We start from the raw sequence: 16276 nt of genomic DNA, 5'->3' as shown, positions 1-16276 counted from the left end.
TTTAAAAATCTGAGCATAGGCTTGATAGTCTACTACATGTTTAATTAGTTTAACTCATAAGAACCAACTGCATGGGCTTCTGTATAAGTAAAAAAAAAAAAAAAGTAGTCAGCTATTTCCAATGTTACAGGTGTATTTTGAAAGTCAAAGAGCTCCAAAACGTATGAATCTGTATTATATAGGAGTGTAAGGTTGCTAAAAATTCAGTTCAAAAGAATTCAATAGAACTCAGAATACCATGCTCAAACCGTAACAGAAAGAAAAAGTCATACTAGTATTCCCCCTCCCATTGACTAATTAGTGATCTTTTTAAATGAGGCATAATCCCAGTTGTTCTTGCAATATAAAAACAGCATGGGAATTTTTAGCTTTAATGTAGTTTTCTTCAGAAATAATTTCATTATGATCCCCCTTCTCAACTTCCAAAAGTGTTCCACCTGCCAACCATAAATGACTGAACTAAATTTGTTATCGTCCACTGGAACACTAACATGGGGAAAACCCACAGGTCTAACAGAACAGCAACTCTGTTCATTAATTCACTTAGTTAATCCCTCCTTTGTCCAACTTCTTAAATAGGGGCTAAAAGCTGGAACTGTGATTTCATCTTTTGTAGTACTTTATACCCAACTCAGGCACGTTCTTGGTCAAGACATTAGGCTATATAATTTTGTAAACCTGGTATTTCAACTGGTTCACTCAAACCATGATTTAACTCAAAATTGAATTTGAACAAATCTATGACCAATATGCAGATTATCTATCTTCTCCATATTTTTGAGGGAATTTGCTCCCAAATTTAAAAGTTGGCTATGAAGTTAACATGCACTTTTGCACTTATCTGTTTACTTAAACATTCTTGAAACGTGCAAATTTTAAACAAATGGAAAACAACAATTTTTCAGCACACAATATAGTAAGGATTCTTTGAAGGAAATTATATTACAGTTCTTACTTGCACACAATAGAGCAGCTACTTCTATGATTTGTAATATGCAACAACCCAGGTTTCTGGCATCAGACCTTACACCCTGAAGTGACGAATCTGACAGAGTTTAACTGTTCGTGTTTAGATTACATTATTTTAGCCACAAACCCAGATTAATGTTGACAAGTGTCAGCAAGTTTTTCAGATCACCATAGTTTAATATTAGACCAATAATGGATTTCCATCAATTCTTCATGACATGCAGTTGGTCCAACATTTTCCAGAAAAAAAAAACAAAACACACTATTAAGGAATCTCTTTTAGATACCTTTTTCTGCAGTCTTTTACCCCCTTGGTGTTTCTGATTTGTTTTTTAAAAAAGCTGAAAACATTAGTTAACTTCTTGCCTCCATGCGTTTCTTTATATTCATGCTTTGAGATTCATTATGAAGGAATTTCACAAATTTCAGTTCATAAATAAACTCGTACTATAAATGTAATTCATCAATACACAGTGACAGAGTACATAGTGACATTTACTTTAAAGAAAAAAAGTGCTGATTAACTGGGTAAGATTCAATTCTGTTACTGCAGCTCTTGGTTCAAACCTTTTTTCTAAGGTCACAAGAATTTAAGAACGTAACTCAGGTTAATGTAAAACACTCAAAAGATGAGAGAAAACAGATATCAGTCACAGTGGAAAAGGTAACAGTAGTAGCTGACTTAAGTTTTGATAGGGCAAAGATTCAGAAAGACAAAATGCATGCCCTTCTTTTATCTCAAGTCACTAACTAGGTTTCTAAAACACTGTCAAACCATGGTATCTCATTATTTGCTTGCAGTAAATAGGGAACAATATCTGCTTTCCTCATACACTGATCACATCCTTGTTCATTACCTTTTTGTAGAATAATAGTCTAACAAAGACGTTGCAACAAAGAGAACAATGTAATTGCAGTATACAAAAGCAGGTATAAATAGTTCCTTCTCTGCGTATCTTCTAAGGCAAAACTTGAAATAGCATATTTGGCTCTTACATAAGACCTAAAAAAACTGGGAAGCCACAAACAAAGAGTATCTCTACATAAATACTTGAAGCATGTAAATTCAAAAGAAGAAACTCCTTGTAGGGCAGAATGTTCCCTTTAACTTCAGCTGAACATTAGCAAAGCAATGGATAACCTCTCAGCTGCGGATTATTCTGAAAGCAAAGCTGAGTTAAGCAACCCATCATTTAAAGCATAAAGAAAACAAAATCAGAAATGGCATGATCAAGACCTCAATGACAGAAATGACAATGGTACTGACATGTCCTACAGTAAAAGCCTTGCATGGCAAGGAGATGGGATTCAAATCATTAGCTGCTAGCATCTGATCTTTCCAAGAACATTTAACTCTTCTACTGCAGGGGAATTCCTCAAGCAGACACCAAAAATACCGCAGTAAGGACCAGATTTAGACTTCTCATTACAGCAAAATGTTGGCTTCCCATAGGAAGAGCTGTCCTCTTCTGTAATAACTTTGGTTTTTCATTGGCTTATGAACAATGGAAAATAGATTTACAGCCTCTCTTCACCTGATAACTTATTTCTAGAAGGGCCATTGTACATGAGAAAAGCCTATCTGTCAAAATAGCATTTCTACAACCCAAACACACTCTAGCAAGAGAGTTACTGTCCAGGCTGAAGTCAGTATGTTCTTAAATTGGTTTAATAAGATTACTTTTATTTTTGGAATAAGTTGCCAGCAAACAAAATACAGCAAGAAAATGTTTACTTCATAACACCTCCAAGAAATCAATGTTTTCAATTTTGAATCTAATGCTGTTGCAGCCAGAAGGTCCATTACCCAAAGCAGAAGTTTCAGAGCACTTTTTCTTTGCTTGGACATATATGAGTTGAGGAAAACAATGTTCTCCAGTTCCAATAAGGCAAATGTATCTAAGCCTTATTTCTCATTACCCAACACTTGGAATTAATCAATACCGCTGTACATTACTGTGGTTTCAACAAACACCGAATCTGCTAGACACATTCTATTAGAAAATGTTGTAGTAAAATGCACATTAAAGTAACAAAACTCAGAAGACTGCCAACAGGATTCAGGCACTTATCTCAGGTAGCTCATTCTTCCTGTCCCCCTGCCCTCCCCAGTCCAGCAGTGAACACCAGGCATCCTCAGACAATCCAGCCTATACAAGATTCAAACTTCTTTGACAGTGCTCCTCTTGCTCTCATCACTGGCAATACAGAAAGACTAAGTTAGATGGCACAAATGTGAAATTTAAACAGATCTGGGGTACAGATATCTTCTTTTAAATCCTACTTGTTAGATTATATAAAGAAGCAATCAAACATGTACTTTCCGTAGTTGTGCTGTTTCACTTCTGCATATTTCATTTTGGCTTAGCTGTGGATTCAGAGGAACATTTGAAAAATATGAATCTATATGTTGGGTTAGTTCATTAAACTCTTTTTTTTTTTAACCAAGAATAACAACACTTCCCCAAAACTAAAAGACCAGGTTATTTTTATAAAGCTACTATAAGCAAAAAAAATTCAATGTTTCAACTCAAAATCTACTGACTTGCTTTAACAGCTGCAGATAGACAGCCTGTACCTAAATCTGTAAACAGTGGGAGAAACGTTATCAGAACAAGCGTGTTTTAATATAGGCAAACACATCTGGCTGGGGAAGTCAAACAGGTTTGAAATTTGGCTCTGTGGGAACACAATATTTGTGTCCAGTGTACAGCGCAGATCCATACAACGTGTAAAGACATATGTCATAAGTAACACATAACTGGGATGTTTTCATTCTTACCGTTTCTTAAATTCCTTTTAAAACAGTGTTCAGCTCAGTGAGAAAATTTATTTCTGGATATTACCCTGCAATATGTTAGCTGGGAACCCTGTTCTAAATTAAGATGAAAAGATGCTGGATTAGAAAGTATTAGAACTAGATTACCTAAGGTCAACTGTTCTCAGAGATTTATTTACAGAGCAGGATGTTTTCCATCACGTATAAACCCTTCAAACTTCACACAGCCTGCAGTAAAGAGCAGATTACAACTTCCCAGAGGTGCACTCTTATATGAAAGGTTCTCACACAGTTTTGCAGAGGAAGTACAGTTGCATAGGGAGAACAACCATAGGTCTTCCTTCCATTACTGCAAACTTTCGCTTGTTTTTAAGTGAACAAAGATTTTCTTCAACATGCAGAGAATGAGTAGGTGAGAAAAAAAAACAAAGGCAAAAAAACCATCTGACTGAAGCAAGTTAAACACACGTAGCAAGAACAGGCTTACATTAGTCATCACTTATCTCACCAACAGACATTATCTCGTATTAAAAACACAATACAGGAGGGACACCTAATACTCTAAAGAATAAAGTTATATTTTCCATCACCTTTGAACTGACATATAAACTTGAGGTTTCACATTTCCTTCACCTAGTACATACTTTCAAATGCACTGAAGCGAAGACAAGATTTGCCCTTCCTTGTGGTTCTTCCAAAACAGGACTCTTGGATTTGAAAAAATCCAACTTATTTGCCTTACAGAAGCAGACTCATTACATCATCTTGCAGCTGGTATCAATACAGAAACATTCCTTGCAGCATCAATCCAAAACTTTAATTGCTAAAGATATTAGCATGGAAGAAGGTCTACTGGAAATGAGAGTGTCAGTTCTCAAACAAGGCACATTTCAAGGCCTTTTTGTGTGTGCATAGGAGCATCTTACACAGTGTGCTTTCTGCACAAAGAGGAAATGAAATTAACAGAAAAAATTTCTGAAGCCTAGCAATGGGTAGGATCTAAGATACTTCTCTTAAGAGGACTATCCAAAAAAGTTATGAGTATTTTGAATCCCTGTGAAAAGGTTAGCGTGTCATTGCAGTGAAACGTTCACAAAGATGTAGTTTAAATTGTCACACAGTACAATAGCACAGAAAGGAATGAACATTTTGTTGAAAAAGATAATGAGTATCTGAAAGAAGATTATGCTGCTGAGTATAATGAAAAAAACAGATCCAACATGGGCTTCTTTACTGCTGTGTTTCCAATTGATACCACTACATATCTGCAAGGAGAGCTCCATGAATATTTCAAGAGGAAAGGGCAAAGAGTTGACAGAAGTCCATCTAAGCTGCTCTATTATTTCCACTGTGAAAGACAAGTCTTTTCAAAGAACTCAAAGTTTCCGAATATTTTGTATGTAATTAGGGTGTTAAAATAGTTGCATTAAACTTAGTAAGCTACTAAAGAAATATTTAACTATAATGGTAAGATCACATGCTGCTTTATCAACAGAAATACAATTTGCTGCGTATAACTAAATTTTATAGACTACTAAATCCTTTGCTAAATGAAACCATGATCTTCGCCAAAATAAAATAAGAAATAAAATAATCAGACAGCATGAATTGATCTATTGAGGACGAGAACCCTCAACTGCTTGCTTATAAACCAATTAAGGAAGTAAAAAGAAGAGGTCATACTTTCACATGACCTTAGAAGGTCATACAACACAAACTTTATTCAAAAAAATCTCATGGAATGGAAGCACCATAGCCACATTAGCTTTGCTGAAGTCTCTTTATTATACAGTTAATTAGTATTTTTAAGTTTAAATTCTCATATCCTCAAATTTCTGATATTGATTTTCACCAATATGAAAGGAAAGCTTAAAAAAAAAAAAAAAGACAAAACCAAACAACCCCTCAGTAGCCACAGGTACTTCACCTCTTCCCCCAGCTCCCCCAATTAATGTTATATTCCTCCAGGTACAGCTCCAACTTCAGGAAGAACAACTACCTATGCATTAGCTGTATGAACATGCATACAAACTTCTGTGTGCTGACAATACAACCGAACATTTTTATGCTTAAAGTAGGCTAATTGGTTTTCCAAGTCTAGCTCGTATGTCCAGAGAATAAAACAAGGCTAAAATACTTTTAATTTTGTTCAACCTCCAAGGACCAGTCCAGTTAAAAGCCAGCATCCATCAAACTCACTTTACCATGAACTTAACAGATAAAGAAATCAGTTCTAACGAAGCACATCATGCTGTAGACCATGCACAAAACCAAAACTAATACGACCAACATGCTCTTTTCAACAACGCTTCTTCTACTCCCTTCATTTATGAACAGATGTTTGCTTTAAAAGGAGCATCAAACTTCTGAAGGTTTCAATTTCTGTGCTAAAGCCAAAAGGGACCATCATCATCAAGAAGTCAACTTACTGACACTCTGAAGGAATCCAAGGTTTAAGCCTTGGTTTAAGGAACTGCCTTCTCTAAGGGCAAAAAAAAATACTTTCGTTCATCAGGTAGTCACTTATAATAGCAAACTGAAGTGTCAGGACCTAATAAGCATCTCAGCAATTTCGTGCAAGTTTAGAACAATGTTAATTCTAAATAAAATAAAACAAAATCATAACTCCGCTTTAGCATGTCAACTCCAGATGCACTGAGCAACCCGACGTGCTTTACGCCCCTTAAAAAACAAAGCTTATCAGGTAAAGACGAACGCACAGGGCAGCTTAACTTCTCGTACCACACCACCGAGCCCTCTCTTCCAGCTGCGGCCCCGCTGAACCCCCGAGGAACGCGGGGCGCTCGCCCCAGGCCGGCTGCCACCCGCCCGGGAGCCGCTACGGGAAACCACCCGCTGCCAGGAGCGGCACGAAGCCGCCCGACCCCCGCCCGGGGCCCGTCGCCGAAGGACAAAGCCGCCCGGCTCCAAGGCCGGCCCCGCCGCGGCCCGTCCCCTCGCTCCGGTGCCGGCGGGACGAGCCGAGGGAGAGGCACCTCAGCGAGGGGCAGCGCTGCGGGCCCTCGCCCAGCCCTGCCGCCTGATAGAGCGGCCCGGCCCCGCCGCCCTCCCCCCCGAGGGCGATGCCCTCACAGCTCCCCCCCACCCCCCAGGTGAAGCCCCGAGGGGTCCCCGCCCGCCAACGCGGGGCAGGGGGTGCCCTTCCCCGGCCAGGCCCGGAGGAAACGAGCCCCGCTCGGCGGTAGCGCCGTCTCTTACCTGCGGGCTGCGTGTGGGGTGGCGGAGCCCGGGCGGGCATGGCGGCGGGCGGGCGGGGGGGGTGGGGGTAGAGGGAAGGGGAGAGGGGACGCGGCCGGTTATCTGAGGCCTCCCGCGGCAACCGCCATCGAGGGGGAACCCATGTCACGGCGACAGGAACCGCGTCGCTGCGGCCCGGCCCCCTCCCGGCGGCCACCGCCTCCCGCCCCGCTACCGCCCACTCGGCTTCCCGGTAGGCAGCGCACCGCACCGCCCCGCCGCTGCGTCACTTCCAGTCCGCGGACCGGGCACGGAAATAAATGAATAAACGAGCGGCTAACGCTGCCGCGGTAAGGCCCACCCCTCTGCCGGGTAGGGACGGACGGTGGCTGAACGGGGCGGCCGCCATCTTGAGTGCTGGCAAGCCGTCTCCGCAGCGGCAGGGCGGCCATCTTGGACAAGGGGTGAGGCGGTGCCGTGGGGGAGGCTGCGGCCGCCATGTTGAGCTCGGGAGGAAGACGGCAGCGTCGGGTTGCGGTGTTTTCCGTGCCCTGGCGTAGGCATAGATGAGGTGTTATAATTCTAATTTTTAAAAAAAGTTTTCCCTTTCTTCTCCGCCACATCCCCCCCCCCGGTTGTCGTGTGGGCTGTAGGAGGTGAATCCCTGCACTGTGAATGCCTGCGCTTGGTGTCAGGGATCCTGTGAGAGATCCCCGTGAAGGGGGACGGGGCCGGGCGGGCGTTTGCCCGCGGAGAGGCTCCGAAAACAGGCGATGACCTAAAAAACACATCCAAAATCGAAATGGGGAATTTGGGGCGAATCCCTTTCTCGCAGCTGGCCGCTGGTGTGGGGAGGCGAGCTGGCGGTAGGGCTGTGCTGCGCGGCTGGTACTGACGTGGACCCGACTACCCCAAAGATTTAATTTTATTAAGGTAACTGCAACAGGACCGGCAGCACCGGGGTGAGGACCCCGGCAGAGCTTTGCTGTCGCGAACATGATCGTGGTTATGCCCGGGCTATGGGAAGGTTTCATTTCCAAGCCATGAGGGTTAGGCTAGCATCTCTGCGTAGGGAACTGTTTACTGAAAAGTTTCACCCCTTAGAAGTTTTTGGGCAGTGGTGTTGTCTGATCCCATGTGTATGATCCCACGACCCTGTTTCCAAACCCACCTCTGGAACAGGCTGCCATACCGCTATTCCACCTGTGTCCCGTTGTGACCACGGGGTAAGTTTCTTCAGCTTCAAACTGCTTAGTCTAGGTGGAGTTCCTGAGGCCCTGTCTGCATCACGCTGAACTCTTGGCTTGTAAGCATCAGGGTCTGCCAGAGTTGCCACCTTCAAAGAGTAGCTCGGTACAAATTTGTTTCCGGAAAAAAGAGATTCATATGTGCCCACGCTTCATAGGGAAGGTGTGTACATAGGCTAGTTTTAAGTGCACCACCAGTCAATGCTTTAGTTGGACTGTCTTTTTATGGTTTTGTTTGCTTGTTGGTTGTACAAGTTCTGTAAAAAGGGGTAGAAACACTATCAAAAAGGCATACAGGGAAATATCCTATATTTTAAATGATCCATTTTAAAATATATCTTATTTTCTCCTTTTCCCAAGGAGCACAAGTAGACAAGGGTTTGACCTCATAGATGAAATAATGTTTGCAGCAAAGCCACTGAAGTCATGAGAAAAATGCGTGTGTGATTCTGTTTTTAAAATTTTGTTTTGTTTTGTTTTGTTTGTTTGTTTCCTAATATCTGTTTATGCTGTACTGGTGAATACTGTCAGAACTACCAGCACATTAGGTCTTTAAAAATGCATAACATGGTTTTAAATAATGTGCAAAGCCTGCCATTCATCCTTTGACAGTAGCAAACTGAACAGTGTACAGCAGTTACAACATGCTGGCAAATTACAATAATAAAATAGTGATCAAAGTGTAATGGTAAAGCTTTGTTCCTACAGAGGCTTAAGCATATATTTAAATACACACTAGTTTGGCTGAGGAAGGCTTAAAACAAGGCTATTTGTAGAACTTTTCATGTTTGAAATAGGTTTGTGTAATAAAAATGCCTCAAATGCATTTAACAGTAATTATAATTATCCTTATATTGCTTATTAAATTAGAAGACTTTTGTGAAACATGGGGAAATTACATTGTTATTCTAATGTTTCTATTACATTAGGTATCCTGTTACAGTAGCTAAAGATAATCATAGGTGATTATTAATGAGGCTGTATGAGTATTAGATTTTGCCGCCTGGTGGTGGTTTTCTTTTTTTCAGCTTAGTATCAGAAATGTGGTGTAAAGCTTGTGCGGACTTGGCAGGACAGAAAGAGAAGCAGTGAAGGAACTGAAAGGTAGGGCAATTTAGCAGTCAAAGATCTTTGACCTTTACCCAATGTGTTTTATAAATTGTAAGGATGCAGAGAAGAATCTGTAAAAGCAGTGAAATACTTTGTTGTAAAGCAACAGACAAACTAGGTTGTTTCTTCCCATATCTGGCAGTAGCCCTTGAGTTCCAGGGACCCAAAATATACCTCAGCGTGTGGTGTCAGTCCATGAAGAATCGTTTCCCATTCCAGCTGTGTTTAGTTGATGGTCACTGGCCATGAGTGTTAATCACTCCTATCGTAACATTGTAAATAGTATAATTAGAGAATGTAATTTAATAATTAACTTCTCTTACACAGCTGATGTATCAATGATTTGAATGAGCATACAGAATAAACACACTGCCCATGGACTCCCCAGACAGCAACCTGAGCCCTAGCACCCTAAAAAAAAAAAAAAGTAAAGCCCTTCTGTGGAAAAGACCAAAGCCACAAGCACAACCATGTACCACAGGAAGGGAGCCAGAAAGATCGATAGTGTCAGTAATTAGGTCCTAGAATAGAAGGAAATTTGTCAAGTAAAATTCCCAGATGATTTGAGGAAGTGACTCATGTCCTAAACTACAAAGAAGGGCAAACAATCCCTCCAAATGGTCCCTGCCAATTTGACCAGAGGAAAGTTTACTTCCCTTGGTGGTATTCAGTAGTTTCTAGGACCAGAAACTTTAATCAGTATGCAGTTGTGAGTCTGTAACATTAATTTAACTTGAATGCAATATCAGATGGGGGGGTAAGTATTCCACATAAAAAAATGAAGGTGATCTTCACTTAGGCATAGTGTGAATGATTGACAAGATGTGTGGGATTTCTTTAGTCATTCCTGCATAAGCTTTGCTGGTTGAAGGAGATTACATTTGCTTACGAAGGCAGACTGACTCTTTATAATAGCATTAGCCACATTATGTATTAGTTCTGTGAAATGGAATCCATGGGTTACAACACTAATTTCAAGGTTATATTTTCAACATATGAAAATTTCCTTTACAGAATTGCATGGATTGTAAACACTGTGTGTTATTTGAAGGTTATTCTAGGGTGGTGTCCTATCCATTTTTCAAACATATAGTGGTTGGTGTTTTTTTTTGTATACCACCAAGCAATTTCTTTTCTCACAGTATGGTGAAAAAACACTGTCATTTTGAGATACCCGTCTCAATGTGAAGCCCATCTGCATAGTGCAATAGAGGTTTTAAGTCAAGCAGGACTGGTTTTGGTAACTCCGAGGTCCAGCCTTGATTTAGCTGGAGCAAAGCAGCTTTATCAGTTACTGTTGCTGAGTCCTAAACTGTCACGAGAGGGCGCAGCCTTCACAGAAGTTTCAAATGGAAAAAAATGGTATCGTGGTGTGTCGAGATGGTTCGGGAAGGTTGTCTCCCAAAAACCCGCATGGTCTGGAGGCTCAGCCACTCCTCCTGGATTGGGAATTGAGGATGATAGGGAGAACTTGTGATAGTCTACATCCATGTTCTTTATTAAACTTAGTCATTCATAATTCTCAAGAAAATTGAGTACGTTTAGGGAAACAATTTAGCTTTTTATTTCTCTTTTTGGAGTTCACAATGTGGTGGTTCCTGAATGTAACTTTTAGTTACACTGTAAGCTGTGCTGTGTATTGTGTAGTGTAATGCAGCATATCTTTTGAAAGGTGGTGGATCACTAGCAGTGGATAGTGCAGTTATTTTTCTTTTTTCTTTTTTTTTTTCCTCTTTAATTTCAAAAATATGTATGGTACAACATGGCTTCTGGCAGTGCAAGCTTTTTCTGGCTTCCCCACTCAGTGTATGGGGAAGAAAGTTGCTGTAATCACAGACTAGATAAATCCTCCAACTTCAGGCAGTTTGCTTCCCTCTCTGCTGTGTCTGGCAACACTGCTGATCAACTAGATAGTTGATTTCCCGAAAAATTATCATACTTGATTTTTCTTTCTCTCTTTTTTTTTTTTTTTTTTTTTAATTCACAATCGAACCAGACGCTTGAAGATTTGAAATTATCTGTAGAATGAATTTTAAATGGTCTTTGGACCTACCAGATCATTTCATATCACTAATGCCAAAGGCTTTAATTTTTACTATTGTTAGTGCAATGCTAGCTAATTTAAATTTTTTTGTGGAAATGGAATATAAAAAAAATCAAGCAAATTGAAAACAGGAAAGCAAGCCATTGCAATTTATCTTCACAGAATGTTTTGACTTTTTCTCATCCTGACATGAAACTGAATTGGCACATTTCTCTGAAATGCTTTTAATTCAGTAAAACTGCATTTATCTTAGATGATTATAGCTGAAATAACCCCTACTACTGCATTATCAAACAGAATGAGCTTGTCTAACTGAATTTGCCAATCAACCTCAAAAGCTTTACATGAAAATTGTTTGTGGCTGTGGTTTCATAAGGTGGGCATTATGAAAACTGACTGAATGAATAATACGTGCTTTCCGCTGGGTTCTAAATGGGCAACAGTTAGTAAAAGAAAAATTCTGCAGCCACTGTTAGCTAAGTTAAACAAAGCTGCAGCTGAGCAGAGAATGAACTGTTACCAAAGCAGCCTGTTCCTAAACTCCACGGCTGATCTGTCCTTTGGCCTCGAAAGGTGGTAAAACAGATCTATAAGCAGCTGATGCTTGTTTCTTTGAGCAGTGGTTGGTGCCCTGGGCTCCATCCAGAATCAGTGCAGACTGCCCAGCTCTTCCACAGGGCACTGCAGAACTCTCATCTGTGTTGGAGTTGAGAGAGCCAGGAGTGCCTCTTTGCCCCAGGGCATCCACCAACCGCATCAGGAACCCTCTTTTGAAGAGCTCATGTGGGTCTGTTAGCTGGTGGTGCAGCAGAGGTCCTGAGGATCCCCGTTCGCTGCAGTTTTAATATTGTCTGAATTAATTCCTGCTCCATGTGGTCTTCACGTGTCTCTGACAGTGAAAGGAACTCGCTGAGCCTGGCCTCCTCACACTAGGTGTTAGCCATTATGACAACCCCGGTATGGTGGTCTCTTGTTTCCTCCCAGTGCTGTAGCACCTCTCACATCTTCTCAGAGGCACAGAGATACTCGTCTAAACATCTCAGATGCCCATGCCTTCTGCATCACTGCTGCTTCCTTCAGCATTGACTTCTGGGCATGCAGAATGACCAGGCACTGGTTTCTCTTGTTTTGGGAATCCAACAAAGGTGTCTTAGCTTTTCCCAGCCCTTCAAGGAAGGGACTGTCTCCATCTGTTCTAGTTGCAATAGCATAAAATATAAGGCATTGTAACGTCTGTTTTAGAACAAATAAATCTGGAGTGCAAGTTATTACTTTTTACAAATCTTCCTAGCTATCTTTATTGGAGTCATAGTTATGAAAGCGAGAAGGCATTACTACATCAGCAGGCCAATCTCTTGTGATTCACAAGCCATTACAAATCCCAGAACAATCCTAAATGTGTTAACTACAAAGAACCCTATGTAGTTACAGAAAACAGATGAAATGGCAGTGTTTCAGGTAGGTCTGAGAAATCTCCTACATCTGAAGGGCATGTAGGTTCTTTGATTTTTGGCTCAGGCTTCTTTGGGTAAAGATAAGGTTGCTGACACTCAACAGTGTTTATTGGGAGGGCTTTTTGGTTTGTTTTTTTTTTTTTTTTTCTTGTAAGGAACTCTTTTCTGAGACTCAACCACATTTGCAGCTGATTTGGAGCATCTAATGAACATTCAGGCTCACATTTTTGCCAGATGAGGGCTACCCAGTGGATTAACCAGCTCATGAATGTCAAAACAGACTCATTTTACCAGCCATGGTCTAGACCACATCCTCAAAGTGGCCAAAATTAATGACTTCAGTGTGGCAATACTACGCATATACCTGGCCTCAACATATTTTTGTATGTAACTCATCAGCATGTGCAAAGTGTATTTTAGCGTATGTACATTTTAATGATGGCAAGGCTTGTCAGCAGAGGTAATAGACAAACCAGTGTACCTGGCAAAAACTGGCAAGCTCTGGGCAGTGCTGGTGTGTGCAGGTGTGAAGGAGATACAACCAACCTTAAGACAAGCACACACTGAAAGCAGTCGAACTTCAGCCCTAATTCGACTCTGTTACTCAGGCAAGCTCAGAGGAAAAAACAGCTGACAAGTGTAGCAGCTCCGCAAGTTATGGACAGCCAAAATGATATACAGGCAACATGTACTATTTCCTTCCAGGCCTGACAATACTTCCTTCTCCTAGAAGGTGGTATTGTGTGAGTATGTCAACTGTCAGCAGGAAAGAAAGATTTCTAGGTCTTTCAGTAGCAGAGCAAAGCTTTCCAGTGTGACTAATTGTTTTGTGAGTTATGTACATTTAAGATGAAAAATGCTAAAAATGGTTGAAGACCGTTCTTCTGTTTTAATGATCCAATTTATTTATTGGACAAAGGTGAATTGATTTCCGCAGCCATCCTGCTTCCTTGTGCGTGAGCTCCTTTTTGTGATGACAGGAGTCAGAAGCCTCCAAACACCCTTGCAGATCAGCTGGTAGGAAATTCTGAAGGTACAAACTACTAACTCTTTGTATGTGATGGCCACTGTTAGAGCAATCTCTTGCACATTGAGCTGTTCAGGGTAATAACATATGTGCCCATAATCTCTATTAACATCTATTTTAAGGCTTTTTCATTTCTAAGGCATTTCAGAGTGGTTTTTTTGGGGGGGTTTGGATGTTGGTTTTTTTTTGAGGTTTAGGAACATTGAAACTTACCTCTAGAGCTGGTTTTGTATGTATATAAGAAGACCTATAATATCCTGTTGTAATTGCACAAGTTCATTTCGCATCTTTTATGTCAACACAGTCAGTGAAATTCAGGTGCCTGATTCAGATGTTTTTGACAAGTTTTCCTCACAAACCAATGCTGTGTGACTGTCACTGATGCGTATCAATAAAAATAATGTGAGAATTTATTTTTTTTCAAAGATCGGGCCCTTTTCTCTTTACAGTGAATGGCAAAATGTCCATTGGATATAAGTGAAAGTAAGATTCAGTTCCAGGTTTTAAAATGGAAATGGCTGAGGTTTTTTCTGAGTTAATGACAACTTCTGTCTCAAATGCAGCTGCAATGCAAGGAAAGTGGTTCCTTTTGAAGATATTTGTCAAAATCCTTCTCATTGTCTTTCAGACTTGTATCTGATGCCTGTTTTCAGTACCACATATATCAGCTTTTTCCTCTGTCATCTTTTCGTGCAATGGGTTTGCTTTCTTGGTCGATGTTCATTGAGATGCAAAGCATCTGGGATGTAGGCACGTAACAAGGGTAAATCTCAGAAGAACAGGATTGCTTCCTGGAAAGCTCTTGTATGAGAAATACATGTCAGGTGGTTTGGGACCAGATATGGCCAGGGTAAATTGTAAACAATAAGACAGGATCTGGAGAGAAAATACCATGCTCCAAACAACCAAAATGTTTTTGAATGCTAACAGAAGTACTGTCTGCCCCAGCTGCCCTGGAGTCCTGCATGTAGCAGCCTTTGGCTGCACCAGCAGTCAGGATGAGACCCTCAGGCAGAGGGGTCTGTTGGTCTCCCTGTGGTCCCCTGCTGTTGTGTCACAAGCAGAAAGTGGCAAGACGGAACCCCTGACATTTGTAGCAAGAACAGGCAGGACGTGGGAAGGAGCAGGCAGAAGCGAATGTGAACTGGTCAGGGAGGGAAACGGCAGGATGACAAAGGCAAGCACAAAGACAGCATGGCAGATGAGTGGGTGAGAAGTCCAACCTCTACCCCTTAAATATTCAGGATCAGATGGAGATCTCTTGAGAGCAGCTGAACCAGCTCTGTAGCCACAAGGAGAGCTAGGAAAGATGAGATTAGGTAAATCCAGGTGCCTGAGCAATCTGTTTAAATTCACTAGGTTCCAAGTAGAAACCCTCTCTCTAAATCATGGCTAACTGGGTTTCAGTGCTGGGAAAAGGGTGCTGTCTCTGAGCCAGCCTCTTGATTCTAGCAAGCAAATATGATCCCCGCAGGCTTACACAGTGTCACAGATGTGCTCTGCAGAAGCCCTTGCCAGGGAGCGCTTCCCCTCACTGTTCCCTGCAGCTCTCTGCACCAACTGTACAGTCTAAGTGCAGCCTGTGTCATTTCAAGGGAGCTGTGAGCTGCAGCCACCACATCTCTAACCTTGTTAAACTCAAGGAGTGTGCATTAGTGGTGAATTTGACTCTCGGTTTTCTGTTTTTAACCACTGAACTGAAAAAAAGTTTAAGCACAACACACCTATCCATTTATAGGGTCTATAGCTTGCTGCAGGGAGCCTCGATTCCCACCATAGCTGAGAGAGGGCTATTTTCAGAGCACCAGCTTTGGCTCTGTACCCTCATCTGGCCAAAGAGGGATCTGAGATCAGACCTAGATGTTAAGGAATTCTCATACCCCCATTCTTCCACATAGGCAGTACTAGTGAGTTGGAAACACAGCTCCAAACAGCAGTGAAAGCCCCAAGACTTGTCCTCCCAACACAAGCTGATTGCCAGATGTTTTGAAGGAGCAACTTTGTCTCGACTTCCCTGCGTTTATGGAATTGTTTATAATGTTGGCCACAGGGTCTTTTCTCGTCTGCTCGGTCAGATGTAAGTCAGCAGTTCTGTGGATTTAAATGAAAGACTGATGGCGACTTGCAGTTGGTTTGCATGGAAATGGCTTTGGGCCAATTGCCCAGTTGTGGAATGTTATGTGAGCAGAGCAGATATAATTATTTCCAATTTTGGCCATAATCCATATTTTATCCATATTTATCCATATTTTGCTGCAAAGGGGCTTGTCTCCTTCAGCAAGAAATCCCCTGGGCAGAGAGCATATCCTCAGTAACTCACTGTTTACCCCGTACTGGGTGGAGTTTCCAACAAATTCTCCTCTGTGGAGGAGCCAAGATGCATGACCCTTGCTAGTGATGCAGCTATATCCCAAAATCAGACCTCTGTCTCCTCGGCAGTCTGTCTCA

General features: G+C 41.5%; 1 protein-coding gene across 2 annotated transcripts in view; it reads right to left on the bottom strand.

Annotated features, from left to right (window-relative positions):
• AFTPH (aftiphilin) overlaps positions 1–7222 on the bottom strand; it is a 48164-nt gene extending 40942 nt beyond the window's left edge. For both annotated transcript variants that reach the window (XM_033006573.2, XM_033006574.2), the window contains exon 1: positions 6968–7222. The gene's annotated coding sequence lies outside the window, so the exon portion shown is untranslated. The remainder of the gene's footprint in view (positions 1–6967) is intronic.
• Between the last annotated feature and the right edge of the window lie 9054 nt (positions 7223–16276).

Source organism: Tyto alba, unplaced genomic scaffold, assembly GCF_018691265.1.
Source record: "Tyto alba isolate M040663 unplaced genomic scaffold, T.alba_DEE_v4.0 Super-Scaffold_22, whole genome shotgun sequence".
NCBI lineage: Eukaryota > Metazoa > Chordata > Aves > Strigiformes > Tytonidae > Tyto > Tyto alba.
The sequence above is the reverse complement of the archived record's forward strand: the minus strand, read 5'-3'. Positions and strand labels throughout refer to the sequence as shown.